The sequence below is a fragment of the Rhincodon typus genome, chromosome 8, assembly GCF_021869965.1.
Source record: "Rhincodon typus isolate 14 chromosome 8, sRhiTyp1.1, whole genome shotgun sequence".
Lineage (NCBI taxonomy): Eukaryota > Metazoa > Chordata > Chondrichthyes > Orectolobiformes > Rhincodontidae > Rhincodon > Rhincodon typus.
In genome coordinates this window covers 78,123,239-78,129,539 of record NC_063339.1, presented here as the reverse complement: position 1 = coordinate 78,129,539, position 6,301 = coordinate 78,123,239, and positions in this window count along the sequence as shown.

The following is a 6,301-nucleotide window of genomic DNA, read 5'->3' as shown; positions in this document are numbered from 1 at the left end:
AAATAGACTGCAGACTGATAGGTGTAGTGTGTGATTTAAATAGACTGCAGACCGATTGCTATAGTGTGATTTAAATAGACTGCAGACCGATTGCTATAGTGTGATTTAAATAGACTGCAGACTGATTGCTATAGTGTGATTTAAATAGACTGCACACTGGTAGCTGTAGTGTGAGTCTGAATCAACTGTAGACTGATTGCTGTCGTGTGGAGTCTATACTGGCTTTAGACTGATTGTTAAAGTGCGGGGTTTATCTGGACTTTATACTGACCGTAGTGGTGTTGTGCTTGAATGGACTCTCTGAACTTATTATAGTTCTGTGGTGTTTATATAGTCTGTAGGTTGTTTCTGTAGTGTTGGGTTTATATAGGATCTTTTTGATTGCTGTAGTGTGGAGTTTATAAAGACTGTAAATTGATTGGTGTAGTACAAATAGGCTGTAGCCTCAATGTTACAGTCTGGTGTTTAAAAAGACTGTAGACTGATTGCTATAGTGTTGTGCTTATTCAGGCTTTGGACTGATTGATGTAGTGCGGTGTTTATATAGGCTGCAGACAGTTGTGAGTAGACTGTAGACTGATAGCTGCAGTATGGGATTTGAGTCGACTGTGGACTGATAGCTGTAGTGCGCCATTTTTATGGACTGCAGACTGATTGCTGTAGTGTGTAGTCTATGTAAACTGTAGACTGATAGTTGTGGTGTGATGTTTATGTCAAATGCTTGCTGTCGTGTGGTTTTTACGCAGACTGTAGTCTGATTGCAGATTGTGGTGTGATCTTATTTAGACTGATTGCTATGGTCATTGATTGACTGATTGATTTATTGCTGTCACATGTACCGAGATACAATGAAAGGCGTTGTTTTGCATGCTATACAAGTAGATCGGACCATACAAAGTGCATCAGGGCATCAGAACAGAGTGCACAATAGAGTGTTACGGTCGTAGAGAAGGTGCAGAGAGAGAGAGATCAGAATTAACATTTGAGAGGTCCATTCAAAAGTCTGATAACAGCAGGGAAGAAGCTGTTCTTGAATCTATTTGTACGTATACTCAAATTGTTATATCTTCTACCCAACGGAAGAGGGTGAAAGAGAGTATAACCAGGGTGGGAGGGATCTTTAATTATGTTGGTGGCTTTCCTGAGGCAGCAGGAAATATAGATGGAGTCAATGGATGGAAGGCTGGTTTGTGATGGTCTGGGCTGTGTTCACGACTTTCTGTAATTTCTTGCAGCCCTGGGGACAGCAGTTGCAATAACACGCTGTGTTGCACCCAGACAGGATGCTTTCCATGATACATCTATAAAAATTGGTAAGAGTCTTTGTGAACAGGCCGAATTTCCTTAGCCTCCTGAGGATGTAGAGGCATTGTTGTACTTTCTTGACCATAATATCAACGTGGATGGTCCAGGACAGATTGTTGGTGATCATTACTCCCAGGAACTTGATGCTCTTGACCATCTCCACCTCAGCCCCATTGATACAGGCAGGGGCGTGCCATCCACTCCACTTCCTGGAGTCAATGATCAGCTCCATTGTTTTGCCGATGTTGAGGGAGAGATTGTTGTCTGTACACCATGACACGAAGCACGCAATCTCTTTCCTGTACTCTGTCGTGTCGTTGTTTGAGACCCAACCTACAATGGTGATGTCATCAGCAAACTTGTAAATGGAGTTGGGGCGCAATTTGGCCACACAGTCACGAGTGTATAGCGAGACTAGTAAGGGGCAGAGCACGCAAACTTGAGGGGCACCAATGTTGAGGATTATCGTGTGGTCGCCTATTCTTACTGATTGCAGTCCGTGGGTCAGGAAGTCGACGATCCAGTTACAGAGGTGGGGAGCCAAGACCTAGGTCTCAGAGTTGGAGATGAGTTTGTTTGGAATTATGGTGTTGAAGGTGTAGTCAGTAAGTAGGAGCTGACGTAGGTATCCTTGTTATCCAGACGTTCCAGGGATAAGATTAGGGCCGGGGAGATGGTGTCTGCTGTGGGACCTGTTGTGCCAAAAGGTGAGGGATCAAGGCAGCCTCAGAGCTGATGTGTCCCATGACTAAGCTCTTGAAGCACTTCATAATTACAGAGGTTAGAGTCACCGGGCAATAGTCATTGAGGCACGCTGCAGCATGGATTTTCTCTGCCACCAGGATGGTGGTGTACTTCTTGAAGCAGGTGGGGACTGCGGATTGTAGTAAGGAGAGGTTAAAAACATCAGCGAATACACCCGCCAGCTGGTCCACACAAGATCTCAGTGCACGATCAGGATTCCATCCGGCCCAGTCGATTTTCCACGGGTTCACTCTTTAGCAGGCCGCTCTAACATCTGCGACAGTGACCGTGGGTGCTAGTGCATCAAGGTTGTTGGGATAGGTGACATCGTTTCACTGACCCTCTTAGTTCAAAGCTAAGCATAGAATGCATTGAGCCCGTTGGGGGTGGGGATGTATTGTTACCCGTGATTTTGTTTGATTTTGCTTTGTAACCCGCTATGTCATTTTGGCCTTGCCACAAATGACGGGTGTCCATGTGGCCAGTCTGGGTCTCAAGCTTAGTTTGGCATTGGTCTTTGAGTCTGTGATGGTCTTATGAAAGTCGTACCTGGATTTTCTGTATAGGTCAGAGTTGCCTGACTGGTAGAGAGTGGATCCCTCAGATCACCCATGGTTTCTGGTTGGGGAACATTTGGTCTAAATAGACCATAGCCTGATAGCTGTAGTATGGGGTTTAGATAGACTGTAGACTATTTGCTGTAGCGTAGAATTTATATAGACTGTAGAGTCATATCTGTCATGTGGTGTTGATTTAGACTGTGAAATGATTGCTGCAGTGTGAAGTTTATGGACTGTAGACTAATTACTGTAGCTACCTGTTTAATTAGACTCTGTCAATCGATTATTGTAGTACGTTTATATAAACTGTAGACTGATAGTTGCAATGAGGTATTTATATAGAGTGTGGACTGATCTCTGTAGTGTGATGTTTAAATAGACTGTAGACTCACAGCTGTAGTGTGGTGTTTAACTAGACTGAAGACTGAAAGCTGTAGTTTGGGGTTTGCATTGTCTGTAGACTGATAGCTGTAGTGTGAGGTTTGAATTGACTGTAGACTGATAGCTGCAGTGTGAGGTTTGAATCGACTGTAGACTGATAGTTGTAGTGTGGCGTTTGAATTGACTGTAGACTGATAGCTATAGTGTGGGGTTTGAATTGACTGTAGACTGATAGCTGTTGTGTGGGGGTTGAATCAACTGTAAGATGATAGTTTATATCAACTGCTTGCTGTCGTGTGCAGTTTATATAGACTGTAGACTGATTGCTGTAGTGTGATTTTAGTTAGACTGATTGTTAGAGTGTGTGGTTTAAATAGACTTGTAGACTGTTAGCTGTAGTATGGTTTTTATACAGATTATAGACTGATTGCTGTAGGAGGGGACCTAGATACATATTCCCTTCCCCTCTCTTGTCAGGTTTCCCCAGGGATCATTCCCTCCAGGACACCCTGGTTCACTCCTCTTCCACTCCCAACATCTCCCCACACCCCCATGGCACCTTCCCATGCAATTGATTCTTGCAGTTTCTTCAGAAGCATGCTTTGCTCTTGTAGCCACTGAAATAACTCCACAGCTGCCAGTATCCTGTCACCAAGTCACCCTTTATTTACATGTGGAAAGTCCTTGACACTGATCCAGCTCCTTCAGAGTGTCAGGGTTTCTGCCACTCTGGGTTTTACCTGTCAGCCAGGACTCCTTGATTGGACCAGATTAAGAGCCCGAAACAGGGAACCCATATTCTATAAGGTCCACCTGGCTGACTTTATTACAATCACTACATTCATGTGGGATATATAATCTATAGTCTGGTGGTTGTAGTGTAGGGTTTATATAGACTGTAGACTGATTGCAGTAGTAGGGCTGGATGAACACAGCAGGCCAAGCAGCATCTCAGATTCTCAGCATCTGCAGTTCCTACTATCTCTGATTGCAGTAGTGCTGTGTTTCTATGGACTGTAGACTGACTGTTATAGTTTGGGTTTTATACAGACTGATTGTTGTAGTCTGAGGTATCTATAGACTTTTGGTTGATTGTTGCTGTGGGTATTATATAGATTGTGGACTGTTTCCTGTATTGTGTGACTTATATAGCCAACTGTAAGCTAATTCATGTCATGTGAGGTTTACCTGGACTATAAACTTGTTGCTACAGTGTGGGATCTATATAAACTCTAGTTGATTTCTGTCATGTGGTGTTTAAATAGACTAGACTGATTTCTGGAGTCATACAGTCATCGAGTTATACAGCACAGAAATAAACCCTTCAGTTCAATTCATCCATGCTGACCAGATATCCCAAACTGATCTAATCCAATTTGCCATCATATGGCCCATATCCCTCTAAACCCTTCTTATTCATGAACCCTTGCAAGTGGGTTTTAAATGTCATTAATTCTATCAGCCTGCACCACTTCCTCTGGCAGCTCATTCCATACATGCACCACCCTCTGTGTGAAAAATTTGCCTCTCAGGTCCCTTTTAAATCCTTCCCCTCCCAACTTAAACCAATGCCCTCTAAGTTTTGGATTTTCCAACCCTGCGGAAAAGACCTTGGCTATTCACCCAATCCATCCTCCTCATGATTTTCTAAACCTCCATAAGGTCACCGTCAACCTCTGACACTTCAGGGAAAAAAACGCCCCAGTCTATTCAGCCTGTCCCTATTGCTCAAATGCTCCAATCCTGGAAACGTCCTCTGCACCCTCTCAAGTTTAACAACGTCTTTCCTGCAGCACGGAGACCAGAATTGAATATGGTATTCTAAAAGTGGGCTCATCACAGCCACAACATGACATCCCAACTCCTGTACTCAATGCACTAATCAATAAAGGCAAGGATGCCAAATACCACCCTGTCTAACTGCAACTCTACTTTCAGGGAACTATGCACCTGCACCCCCTGGGTCTCCTTGCTCAGCAACACTCCCCAGGACCTTCCAATTAAGTGTATAAGTCCTGCCCTGACTTGCCTTTCCAAAATGCAGCACCTCACATTTATCTAAATTAAACTCCAACTGTCACTCCTTGGCCATTGGCCCATCTGATCAAGATCCTGTTGTACTCTGAGGTAATCTTCGCTGTCCGTTACACCTCCAATTTTGATGTCAACTGCAAACTTAACAACCATGCCTCCTATATTCTCATTCAAATAATTTATTTAAATAACAAAAAGTGTTGTGTTTAAATAGACTCTGTGGATCTATTGAGATGTGGTTTGCAGTTCATATAGACTGATTGTTGCACCATATATGAATATGCTGGAGACTGATTGCTGTAGTGCAGTGTTTACATTGACTGTTTTTTGATTGCTGTACTGTGTCTTTTATGTTGAATATAGACTGTTTGCTGTAATGCCTGGTCTATATAGACACTGTAGGCTGATTAGTGTGGTGTGGGGTTTACAAAAACTTTAGGCTTGTGGCTGTAGTGTGGGTTTATATTGACTCTGTAGCTGGTTTCTGTAGTGGGGTGTTTAAATAGACTGTAGATTGATTGCTGTATTGCTGATTGCTGTAGCATGGGCTTTATATCAACTCCAGAGTAACTGTTGTAGTTTTATGCTTAAATAGACACTGGATTGATTGCTGTAGTGTGGTGTTTATATAGACCAGGCTGATTCTGTAGTGTGGGGTTTATATAGACTTTTTATTGATCTAGCATGTAGTTCATATAGATTGTGGATTGATTGGTATAGTAAGGTGTTTACTTAGACTGTAGACTGATTGGTGTAGTGTGGAGTTTATATAGATTGTAGACTGATTGGTGTAGTGTGGAGTTTATATAGATTGTAGACTGATTGGTGTAGTGTGGAGTTTATATAGACTGTCGGCTGTAGTGTGGAGTTTATACAGACTATCGGCTGATTGGTGTATGCGGTTTTCATAAAGACTGTTTCCGAATCGCTCTAGTATGGAGTTTATGTAGAGTGTAGGTTGTTTGCTGTAGTGTGCAGTTCATATACACTGTAGACTGATTGTTATAATGAGGTATTTATATAGACTGTTGGGTGATTGCTGCAGTATGGCACCTATATAAACTGTAGAATGATTGTAGCAGTGCTGTGATTAAATAGACTCTGTGGACTAATTTCTGTAGTGTGGTGTTTATATAGACTGTAGGCTGATTCTGTAGTGTGGATCATATATGGACAGTTTTTCTGATTGCTGAAGTAAGGAGTTTAGATTGGCTGTTGCCTGAATGCTCCAGTGCGGTGTTTAATAAGACTGTGGACTGATTGCTGATGTGTGGTAT